This window comes from Staurois parvus, unplaced genomic scaffold, assembly GCF_062004578.1.
Source record: "Staurois parvus isolate SC_StPar_1 unplaced genomic scaffold, SC_StPar_1.0 ptg000041l, whole genome shotgun sequence".
NCBI classification, from domain to species: domain Eukaryota; kingdom Metazoa; phylum Chordata; class Amphibia; order Anura; family Ranidae; genus Staurois; species Staurois parvus.
In genome coordinates, this window is record NW_028317837.1 from 108830 (window position 1) to 121280 (window position 12451).

Below are 12451 nucleotides of genomic sequence, written 5' to 3' on the forward strand. Positions count from 1 at the left end.
AGAAGAAGAAGAATAAAAAGATGAAAAGAAGAAGAAGAATGAAAAGAAGAAGAAGAAGAAGAATGAAAAGAAGAATGAAAAGAATAAGAAAAAGAAGAATAAAAAAGAAGAATGAAAAGAAGAAGAATGAAAAGAAGAAGAAGAAGAAGAATGAAAAGAAGAATGAAAAGAAGAAGAATGAAAAGAAGAATGAAAAGAAGAAGAATGAAAAGAAGAATAAGAATGAAAAGATTCTTCTTCTTTTCATTCTTCTTTTCATTCTTCTTCTTCTTTTCATTCTTCTTCTTCTTTTCATTCTTCTCATTCTTCTCATTCTTCTTTTCATTCTTCTCATTCTTCTTTTCATTCTTCTCATTCTTCTTCTCATTCTTCTTTTCATTCTTCTTCTCATTCTTCTTCTCATTCTTCTTCTTCTTTTCATTCTTCTCATTCTTCTTTTCATTCTTCTTCTCATTCTTCTTTTCATGAAGAAGAAAAGAAGAATGAGAAGAATGAAAAGAAGAATGAGAAGAAGAAGAATGAAAAGAAGAATGAGAAGAAGAATGAAAAGAAGAATGAAAAGAAGAAGTATTCCAGTACAGCAAAAAGTGTATCTGCAGAGAGCTCCGCTATTTCTGACAGTTCTCTGACAGTTCCTTCACATGTACAGCGGTTGAAACATTGTATCAATTTATTTCCGAATAAAAACATCTGTATCCTAAATGGAAACAAATAGATACAATGTTTCAACCGCTGTACATGTGAAGGAACTGTCAGAGAACTGTCAGAAATAGCGGAGCTCTCTGCAGGGACACTTTTGCCGGCTGATCGGGAAAAATCAGATTCGCGCACCCGAAGTATGCAAATATTCAGATTCGACGCAAATCGAATTTTTCCTGAAATTCGAAACAAATTCCACTTCGCCTGGTTCGATTCGCTCATCTCTATTACAGATCATACAGAACAATAACTTGCTTTGTCTATTGTGTCACTTTTACCTTTTATAAACAAATGAACAGAGAAAAGAAGAAACAACCTAGAACAATTCAGCTGTACACGGCAAGTAACTCCCCCCAGTACATACATAGATAGCTGACACCGATCAATGAGGCCTGTGTCTACAGGATCATACCCCAAGTATGGGTCCCCCATGTAGTCACCATTCAGTAGGATACAACTGGCCGTTCTCCTTCTATGGGGCTAAAAGAGATAAGATTTTAAAAGCCTATGAAGAACTAACTAGGAGAGAACAAGGAGTATCCAGCCAGTTCTGCCAGACATACATCTCCTGGGGGAATTACAATGTTGGTAAATTTGTTTTTTCACATGTTAATGTGGAGATCACCTGCTCAATCCACTGGTGTCTGCTGGGAGTCTGAGACGATAGCCAAGATCGGGATATTTTTTGTGGTCAAGCAGCCTCACTATTGCTATATGACTTGTAATAGGAGGAGGTGTAAATAATTCCTCCTCTATTGAGACCAAGAGGCACACCCGAGGAATATTGAACACCAACATTACAATACTGGTCATATCGTTCCACTTTTTGAATAATTTTGGACATCTCCAAAACACGTATCAAATCCCCGACATCACCGCTACAATTGGGGTCATAAGGGGAAATCCCTCCTGTCCTAGCTGAACAATTGAGCTGGAGTCCTGAAAGATCTATGCAAAAGAAATGACTGAGTTTCTGTGAAGAGGACAGAGAGATGAGAGGTATGGAGGTCACAATCACCTCCCACCACTCTCTCTTATTTTCTCTGTTCCCCATTTCTTTCTATAGGTCTTCGGTAAGAGTCAAAAGACGGGAATAAATAGATGAGAGATCATGCCTTTCCCACTGGTGCCATCTGAAGCCCATTAACAAGTGTGAGAGTGATGTGAAATCTGTATCTGATGGAAGTAGCAATCGATGGATGGGATCTAATGTGTCTACTAAGTCCCACCTGGTAAGATGTTGAAGTTGGGCAGCTATAATATAAAGTCTAACATTTGGTATTGCTAGGCCTCCTTCGTCTTCACCATACTGTAGAGTAGTGAGTTTGATTCTAGCTGATGGCTTCTTCTAAATGAGTTCCCCAAACTGGGAGTCTATACTGGAGAACCACTTACGAGGTGTCCACATGGGAGAATTGTGGAGTATATAGAGGAATTGTGGGGTCCATATCTTCTCTTGTTCATACATTTTATTGGAAAGAGATAATAGTTTTACAAGGAGCTGATAACAATGTGATTGCAGGACTCACCAACAGTAAGTCAGAAGGGGTACAACCCTTAGAGGTAACGTACAGGTTGTAATTTGTACAATACAAATAATATCTTCATACATTAAAGTGGAGTTCCAGTGAAAATAAAAAAAAATAAAAGTCATCAGCTGCAAAAACAGTAGCTGCTGACTTTTAAAAGACATATCTTACCTGTCCCTCGATCTCGTGGTGTCCTCCCCGCAGCCCGTTTCACCGGCCGCCCTGTGTTTCCAGTGCCGGCATCTTCAGTGTGGGCACTCAGCTGTGACAGCTTGCGGCTTCACATCCGGGTGCCCACTGAGCATGTGCGAGTATCTCTGTGCTTTGTGAATGGTCCTGTAGTCTTCTAGGACCTTTCATGTGTCCCAGAAGACTACAGGGAGGGAGGGAGGGGGGAGGACAACTTCCGCTTCTGATCACCTAGGTGATCGCAGTAGAAGTGGGAGCGGGTACCTGTCAATTTCGATTATCCTCCCAAAAGGTGCCAGTGGGGTCCTTAATCACTTGCCTACCAGGCACTTATACCCCCTTCCTTACCAGGCCAATTTTCAGCTTTCAGCATTGTAGCAGTTTAAATGACAATTGCGCGGTCATGCAACATTGCACTCATATGAAATTTTTATAATTTTTTAGACACAAATGGAGCTTTCTTTTGGTGGTATTTACTCCCCGCTGAGTGTTTTATTTTTTGCGCTATAAATAAAAATATGTAAAAAAACTTGAAAAAAAAAGTTTCTTTGTTTCTATTATAAAATTTTGCAAACAGGTAATTTTTCTCCTTCACTGATGTGCGTTGGTGAGGCTGCACTGATAGGCGGCACTGATGGGCACTGATAGGCAGCACTGATGGGCGGCACTAATGAGACGGCACTGATAGGTGACACTGATGAGCTGGCACTGATAGTAGGCACTGATAGGCAGCACTGCTGGCACTGACTGGCAGAACTGCTGGGCACTGACTGGAAGCACTGCTGGGTGTCACTGGTGGGCTCTTACTGGCAGCACTGCTGGGCACTGACTGAGACACTGCTGGGCAAAGGTGCGTGGCACTGCTGGGCACTTGTGGCAGAACTGGTGGGTGGCGCTGCTGGGCACCGATCCTCCGGGCACTGATCATCAGTGTCCTGATGATTGGTGCCAATCCCTCCTCTGACAACTGCCTGCAGTACGTTCCTCATGCCCTGACAGCGTGAGGAAAGTGCAGTCAAGAACTGGCAATTACATTTCCCGGTGACCAGTGTCAAAGGACACAGCAATCACAGAGATCGCCAGGGGCATGCAGGAGAGCGCGTTCTGGGAGGACATCATATGACGGCCTCCCAGAACTGGCCGGCTGCAGTGCAGCTGTCATTTGGCTACCTGCGGTCATCAACTAATTAAAGCAGGACTTCCCCTTTTGGGTGGAGCTCTGCTTTAACTTCAGCAAGAGATAACAGTGCTATAGTATCAAGGGAGGAGTGAATGTAGAGACTGGCACATGTTATATACTCTATAGTATCATTTCTGGTACTCTCACAGTGGGAGTATAGATTTAGTACTTCAACCTGTATGCAGATATCAGTGGCAGACGAGTGGGTGACCTGTCCGCCTCACTGAAAATTCAAACTGATAGTGTAGGTTGCCCCAGTTGGGAAAACCCCATAAGGGATAAAGAGCTAATGAGAGGAAAGGTGAAAAGGAAGAGAGCGATGGAGAGATAAGAGCAAGAGTAGTGAAGAAAGGGGTACAGATAAGGGGGGGGGGAGAGGAGGTCCCCAGGGGGGAGGGTGTGTGCCTGTATAGAGTAGCAACTGAGTAGTGGGTTACCTAATGGACTCAGGACTACAAAGAGAGTAAGGTTTCATCAGAGTTTGAGGGTAGGAAATGGTCAACCCATGGTTGCCATAGTTGTTCATTTTTATGCACTCTGTCTAATAGGACGGCTTCTACTTTGACATGTATCGTGGCTCGAGTGACACTATTCTTAGTTTCAGTGGTATTGAGGTGGGGGGATTTCCAGGCCTTCGCTATGGTTTGCTAAGCCGTGATGGTGACCTACAGGAGTAGCTTGAATTGCCAGTGTGTCACTTCTTGGGCCTTATGCAAGTAAAGGAATGGACGCTGGTCAACTGACCCCAGTCCAGTGTTGAGGAATGGCCTCAGCTGCCATTCTAGCCACGCCTTCTGATGCATTTCACCCCACCCACTAGGGCTTGGTCACACTGCATCCATCCCTTTACTTGTATTGGCTGACACTGGAATTGCTCTGACTCATGCTCCCCTCTTCTCACTTGCCGGTGGGGTGATCCCTTTCCTTCCATCCATAGCTTGCAGACACACCATAAGGTATACTTCTTGGGGCTTGTTATTAAATGAGGCAGTGGCCGGATGGATATATATACTGTAACTTCTTCATAAAGAACTGTAGGCATATGGAATATTTTGCACCAATACGTTTGAACAACTGGGCAGGTCCACCAAATGTGGATACCTGCCTCAGAGCAGCCACATAAACAAGTCAGGGATTAGGGATGGATTTAGTGATCCGGGCAGGGACCAGGTACCAGTGCATGAGAGTGCTGTGGTTAGTCTCCATAGCAACTATATTTTGGGAGGAGGATTTTGCAGCAGACCATATGTCTGCCCAATCGCTTTCAAATGAAGATTTAAATCCCATTCCCACTTGGATGTATATGGTATGGAAGTGTAAAGTGGTGGAGCTGGTAACTGTGCATATAAGGTGGAAATCAAAAGTCTGGCATGGGGTCACGTTTATATATGTGTCCAAACCTAGTCATGTCTGGGAGAGAGGTGTTCATGTGTAAGTGGGAGCAATACAAGTGTTTGATCTGAAGATATCTAAACATTTCAGAGGTAGAGATTTTGTTGGAGTCACATAGGGTTTGGAAGGGTATAAAGGAGTCTGGTGTTGAACTAGACTAGCTCTAGGACAAGCATGAAAAGAAGATAGAGGCATCCATGCCGGATAAAAGCCTGGATTGAGGAGGTATGCCATGAGTGGGTTATGGGGTGACTGTAAGGTGTATCAGAACTTTAGACTGTCCAAGATAGATGGGTAGTGTTGAGTAATTGGGTGTTGGAGTGAGCGACGGTCTCTTGGGTGTAGCCATAGTAAATTTGCAACTGATGAGGGGTTACAATCTACTGACTCTATAGTGACCCATAGGAGGGGGTCACTTTTACTGCGTGATATTAAGGGAGTTGAGCAAGATGTGCAGCTTGGAAATATTTAGCAAAGTTTGGAAGCCCCAGACCGCTCTAAGTTTCGGTAAGATACGGATGGACTGGGGTAGATGCAGTTTAACAGTGCCCCATACATAAGTGGTGGCATGACACTAATATGCAGAGGAAACAGGAAGGTATATTGTGACGGAGGGTAGGCAGGACAGAACACGCAAGGCAGATGGCAAACACACAAAGCTTTATTAATACAAATGGCAGTCACTCAATGGGGGATTGCAAGGGGGTGGCAGTGCCCAGTATGGGAAATAACAAGGAGAGGACCCAAAATAATTGTAGTCCAGCCCCAGGGGCAAAGTTAAAATCTCTACAGCAGTTTGTAATCCAAACAGGGAGGAGGAGAGGGAGTACAAGAACAGTTCAGGGAAAACAGGGGAGCATTCACTCACAGATCCGACAGGGGTGCCCGGGTCCACAGGGGAGCAAGGCAGTATGACATCAAGTACTTGCCCTGAAACCAGAGTATGCGTGGCATAGTCCATGGTAATAATCCCCCCCCCCCCCCGAGTCCTAGATGCCTGCAGAAGGCAGCTGGTGTAGTTCTCCCCCTATCATTGGGGCTTGCAGAGTGGCAGCTGGTGGAGGTCTCCCCCTTCTCTGAGGCTTGCGGTGGGCAGCTGGCATGGTTCTCCCTCTTAGCTTTGGGGTGTGCAGAGTGGCAGCTCCCCTTATCCGTTGGGGGGGGTGTATGCAGAGTGGCCACAAGAGTCCCGTCTCATCTGGGATCCCTCGGTGGCTTGGCAGTGAAATGGATGACCGGGAAGAGCCTGTCATCGGTCTCTTAAACCGATGCAGGACGCTTCTTGGTCGTCCTGGCAATGGCGGGCGGGCCGTGGGCAGTGAGCCTCGTTGCTCGGCAAAGAGGCACGCCCCCCTGGACATGGAGCGCAGCCTTTGTCCGGTGGCATCCGCAAGAGCGGGAACTCCCTGTGCATGCAGTGCAGATGTCGGGACCGTGTGGCGTCATTCTGACACCGCGGTCCAGAACCTCTCCGCAGGAGGTTTGTACCTCTCCGCAGAGAGGTGTGAACCTCACTATCTTTTCCCCTAATGCCTCGCAGGATGGGGAGAAGATAGTGGCGGAGGTGAGAGGAGCCACACCTCTTGTCCTGCGTGGTTCGGCTTCAAAAAGCCGCGGCAGGACGAGAGGCAGCAAGGGGGGAAGGTCATCCTGACAGGGGGGAAACAACTACTGAAATGGGAGCTGAGCTTTATTAATTAAATTACAATGTGCTAAGGGAATTGGGGGAAACTGGCTAATGAAATTGGGACTGGAATGCACTTTATTTGAGGGGCTGAAATGTACTATATTTGGGAGGGAGATATAACAGATTTGGGCACCCTGGCAGCACCTATATTGTGACATTATACAGTTGCAAGAAAAAGTATGTGAACCCCTTGGGAATACGTGGAGTTTTGCATGAATTGGGCATAAAATGTGCTCTGAACGTCATCTAAGTCACAACAATAGAAGAACACAGTCTGCTGAACATAATACTACACAAACATTAGATGTTACCATGGTTTGATTGCACATAACATGTAAACATTCACAGTGCAGGGAGGAAAAAATATGTGTACCTTTGGACTTAATACCTGGTTGACCCTCCTTTGGCAGCAATACCCTCAACCAAACGTTTCCTGTAGTTGCAGATCAGACCTGCACAACGATCTGGAGTCATTTTGGACCTTTTCCTACTCTCTGGGAATGTCCTCTTGTTATGGGCTGTACATTCCAGAACCTCCTCAAGACCTGGACCAAAAAGATTATCGCCAATAAAGGGTAAGGCACAAAGGTGCAGTTTGAATGCTGAGTTCCCTGCCCAGGTTTTTAACCAAAATGCCCTTTTAGCTGAATTCACTAGGGCAGAGGTTCAAGCCGCTAGCTTAACTGACTTGGCCGAGGCATCCACAAGGAAACCAACTGCTTTAAACAGCAAAGGAAATTATTTCATGATTTGCTGCCTGGAGGTTCCTGCCGAGAGAAGTGACTGTGTAAGCCAGCATTCCAGATATCTGGTGACACAGGTAGCCGAGAAAGCTGGCCTAAAGCTGATGGAAGTGGAATTCCAGGCCCTGCGGAGTAAGACTTCATCCCTCTTATCCATAGGGTCTTTCAGAGCCACCATATCTTCAAATGTTAAGTCTGTCCTTTTAGAGACTTTAGATAAGGGGGTGTCTAATTTCTGAACCTTGTCCCATTGCTGGGACCCGTTATCCTCAAATGGAAACCTCCTATTAAGATTACTTGAGAAAAAGGGTTTCCTCTCAGGGCTTTCCCATTCCTGCTTAATGGTATCAACCAGGGAACTATGGACTGGAAAGACATTAGTCTTTCTAGCATACAAACCTTGATACATGAGGTCATGCTTAGATAGGCAAACATCCTCCTCCTTGATCTCTAAGGTTTCGTAGATAGCTTTAAGGGGGTTGTCCACATCTTCCAGGGGCAATTTGTTCCTGGAACCTCTGGAGGAGCAAACATCACCGTCCTCCTCTTATGAGCCTGAATCTACCCAGGACCTAGGATCCTCCTCCGGGTCCTCCTCCCCTTTTAATGCATCTGCTACCTCCAAACCCACCGATTGGGTCCAAGGATCCAGTGGTGGCTGCATTTTTCCAATAGGGATCTAAAGGATTGAAATGTAGACAACATGTCATCCTTAATGGAGGTGAGCACTTTATGGCAGGCTGTAAATGACTTATCCTTAATTAGGCTAGCCACACAATTGCAGCATAAGGGTTTTTCCCAAGCTGAACCCAATTTAGCTGCACAAACTGCACACTTCTTCTTGGGGGTCTGACTCTGCACCTTGTCCTGGACTTTAACCTACAATAAGCAAGAAAAAAAACAGTACAGAAAATAATCAGCCCGGGCCTCTCATACAAAACCACTGTGCTGGGGGAGCAAGAAAAGGAAGTGTGCCCACCAGGGTCAGCAAGAGGGATCAGAGTCCCCAAGCTTACTTTAGAGGAGCCAGTGCCTGAATGACCAGGATATGCCTGAGTACTGTCAGTGCCTTCCATCCATCCCTCTTGTGGTGGCGCCACAGGCTCTGCTGGGTCTGTACACCAGACTGGCTGCCTAACCAGATGCTAGTGCTGCTATGGAGACTGGAACCACGAGTCTCAGGCGCCCGTTGACGACATCACCGCAGCAGGAACTTCTGGTACCTGGACAGCACCCAGAAGTTGCAGCTACTCGCAGGCCAGATTGGCAGTCACTCTGCCCCACTGTGCATCGGATGCTGGAGCCCCCCCCGGAAGGAGAATGACAGGCATCAAATGTCCTGGATCCCCCAGGACACACCCGATGGTCATCATCCACTGAGGCATGGAAAAATATCAGGAGCGCAGCCCCACTTCCCCTGAAAGGATCACATCGGGCAGGAGGAAGTAAGACAGACCAGGAGCCACCAGCAAGCTCTAGGGCCCAGGGCTTCGACAATCAGTTCCTTGATGACTGCACCCATCCTTCCGGAGGAAACACTAAAAACTCAGGAGGGAAGCCTGGTGGTATGCCTTTTATAGTACTGTGCTTACGTGTTTCCTGTCCCAGAAGGAGGAGCTCTGTCTCAGGAAGGATGTCCTGGAGGACGTTTGGAGAAATGAACATTAGAATGTCTGAGAGACAAAAGCCAGAAATAGATCAGTGGCTGCATGCACGCCTCATTGTTAGGCTGCAGGTAGAGAGGAAGAGATGAGGCAGGATTTATCATGAAATACAAATTAAAGTGTATTATTTTCAAAACAGCCAAGAATATTTCACAAGGTCTGAAAAGTATGTAAGTCATCGAGTTATTCCCCAATTTAAGAAGAAGAGCATAACTGCAGGTAGTAAATGTAAGAGAGGAGTTGCAGATGATACGATGGTGAGTAGTATGTACAGGAAAGGAGTACGGAGGTATGACAGTGATGGGTATGTACAGGAGAGGAGTGTGGGGGGGTATGACAGTGATCGGTATGTACAGGAGAGGAGTACGGAGGTATGACAGTGATGGGTATGTACAGGAGAGGAGTACGGAGGTGTGACAGTGATGGGTATGTACAGGAGAGGAGTACGGAGGTATGACAGTGATGGGTATGTACAGGAGAGGAGTACGGAGGTATGACAGTGATGGGTATGTACAGGAGAGGAGTACGGAGGTATGACAGTGATGGGTATGTACAGGAGAGGAGTACGGAGGTATGACAGTGATGGGTATGTACAGGAGAGGAGTGTGGGGGGTATGACAGTGATGGGTACGTACAGGAGAGGAGTACGGAGGTATGACAGTGATGGGTATGTACAGGAGAGGAGTACGGAGGTATGACAGTGATGGGTATGTACAGGAGAGGAGTACGGAGGTATGACAGTGATGGGTATGTACAGGAGAGGAGTACGGAGGTATGACAGTGATGGGTATGTACAGGAGAGGAGTACGGAGGTATGACAGTGATGGGTACGTACAGGAGAGGAGTACGGAGGTATGACAGTGATGGGTATGTACAGGAGAGGAGTACGGAGGTATGACAGTGATCGGTATGTACAGGAGAGGAGTACGGAGGTATGACAGTGATGGGTATGTACAGGAGAGGAGTACAGAGGTATGACAGTGATGGGTATGTACAAGAGAGGAGTACGGAGGTATGACAGTGATGGGTATGTACAGGAGAGGAGTACGGAGGTATGACAGTGATGGGTATGTACAGGAGAGGAGTACGGAGGTATGACAGTGATGGGTATGTACAGGAGAGGAGTACGGAGGTATGACAGTGATGGGTATGTACAGGAGAGGAGTACGGAGGTATGACGGTTCCCAGGGAGGAGTATCTCAGGAAGGGTCTATACTCCACCATAACTCTGGTTCTCGGAGTGTCAGGTCCCAGCGGGTTCTCCTGGTGTCTCTCCTGTTATTCTGTCTCGGACACATCAGAGGAACATGGTGGGAGATCGGCCTGAATGTCCTTCCTAGGAGGGAATACCGGAGCCATTCTGAGGCCCATTTAATGGCCGGCAATGAGGAGGAAACCAACACTGAGAAGTACATGCTGAGATATATACAGCACGGGGCAGCACAGTGGCTGAGTGGTTAGCACTTCCACCTGGCAGTACTCGGGTTGTTGGTTCAAATCCCAACCATGGCACCACCTGCCTGGAGTTTGCATGTTCTCCCTGTGCCTTTGTGGGTTTTCTCCAAGTACTATAGTTTCCTCCCACACTACAAAGACATGCTGGGAGGTGAATTGTCTCCTATGTTGTCCCTAGTATGTGTATGTATGAATGTGAGTTAGGGCCCCTAGATTGTAAGCTCCTCGGGGGCGGGGACTGATGGGAATGTACAATATAGATGTAAACTGACGGCGCTATATAAGTACCTGGAATAAATAATAATAATACACCCAGATCATCGATGACGAGGAGGAAGGTTCAGTCACAGATGATTGGTCCGTCTATAGCAGGGACAGGAGCCGGGACCAGGAATAGGAGATCCACCTGACTTACCCGTGTGCTCTGACATGGAGAAGATCCCATGCTGGCCCTATGGTGGCCGTGTGTTCAGGATGGAGACCGATTCTGTTGGACCTTCTTGAAGCTGATCTAAAATGGCTGAGAGGAAGAAAGTGTTCTCAGGACAGGAAGTGACACCAGACAGGAAGTGACTGCAGACAGATTTATACAGAGGGTGCAGTATGGAGAGCAGACACTAGATGGTGCTGGTACAAAAAAAGCTGAATAGAATAAAACAACAGGGAAAAAACCTGAAAAGCAAAAGATGATGGCGGCTCGTAATCTTCTCATTTAACAGCTTGACGTCATTGTCCCACTCTACAGGTTACATCACATCACGTGACTTCCTCAGGAGTTGGCCATCGGACGTACAGCTGCCTATATATACCATTATAATCCTTAATAGACTAATCGGGCGCCATTATGTTGTAGCTTGTCTGTCCTTTATTTGGTGGCCATTTTCCCTTGGTCTAATTTCATTTATATCTCATTTATCACATTACAGTGCAGTGGATTAGATCTCCCTCCTACATTTTCTTGTAGACCACCTGTACCTCCTTTGGTGGCAATTTTTTCCTGGTCTATTATCAATGAAACACAGTTATCACATTACAGTGCAGTGGGTTAGATCTCCCTCCTCCATTTTGTTGTAGCCCGCCTGTCCCTCCTCCAGCGGCCATTTTCCCTTAGTCTGATATGGAAGCTGAGGATCTGCCCCCCTTGATGTATCTGCGCATGTGCCAGTTTCAGGCATAAGCAGACGATCAGCGATCTCGCTCTGAGAAAGTGTTAACTCCTTTCATGCTGGATTGCAATTACAGGAGTCGCATCCCTCGGATCACTGCTGCTGACGATCCTGATATTACAGGAGTCGCATCCCTCGGATCACTGCTGCTGACGATCCTGATATTACAGGAGTCACATCCCTCGGATCACTGCTGCTGACGATCCTGATATTACAGGAGTCACATCCCTCGGATCACTGCTGCGGACGATCCCGATGTTACAGGAGTCACATCCCTCGGATCACTGCTGCTGACGATCCCGATATTACAGGAGTCATATCCCTCGGATCGCTGCTGCTGACGATCCCGATATTACAGGAGTCACATCCCTCGGATCACTGCTGCTGACGATCCTGATATTACAGGAGTCACATCCCTCGGATCACTGCTGCTGACGATCCCGATCTTACAGGAGTCACATCCCTCGGATCACTGCTGCTGACTATCCCGATGTTACAGGAGTCACATCCCTCGGATCACTGCTGCTGGCGATCCTGATATTACAGGAGTCACATCCCTCGGATCACTGCTGCTGACGATCCCGATCTTACAGGAGTCACATCCCTCGGATCACTGCTGCTGACGATCCCGATATTACAGGAGTCACGTCCCTCGGATCACTGCTGCTGACGATCCCGATATTACAGGAGTCACATCCCTCGGATCACTGCTGCTGACGATCCCGATATTACAGGAGTCACATCCCT

General features: G+C 46.9%; 1 protein-coding gene across 1 annotated transcript in view; it reads right to left on the bottom strand.

The window, feature by feature from the left end:
• The window catches only part of LOC149470494 (uncharacterized), a 28301-nt gene extending 17223 nt beyond the window's left edge, over window positions 1-11078 (bottom strand). The window contains exon 1 of the mRNA XM_089663103.1: window positions 10954-11078. The gene's annotated coding sequence lies outside the window, so the exon portion shown is untranslated. The remainder of the gene's footprint in view (window positions 1-10953) is intronic.
• Between the last annotated feature and the right edge of the window lie 1373 nt (window positions 11079-12451).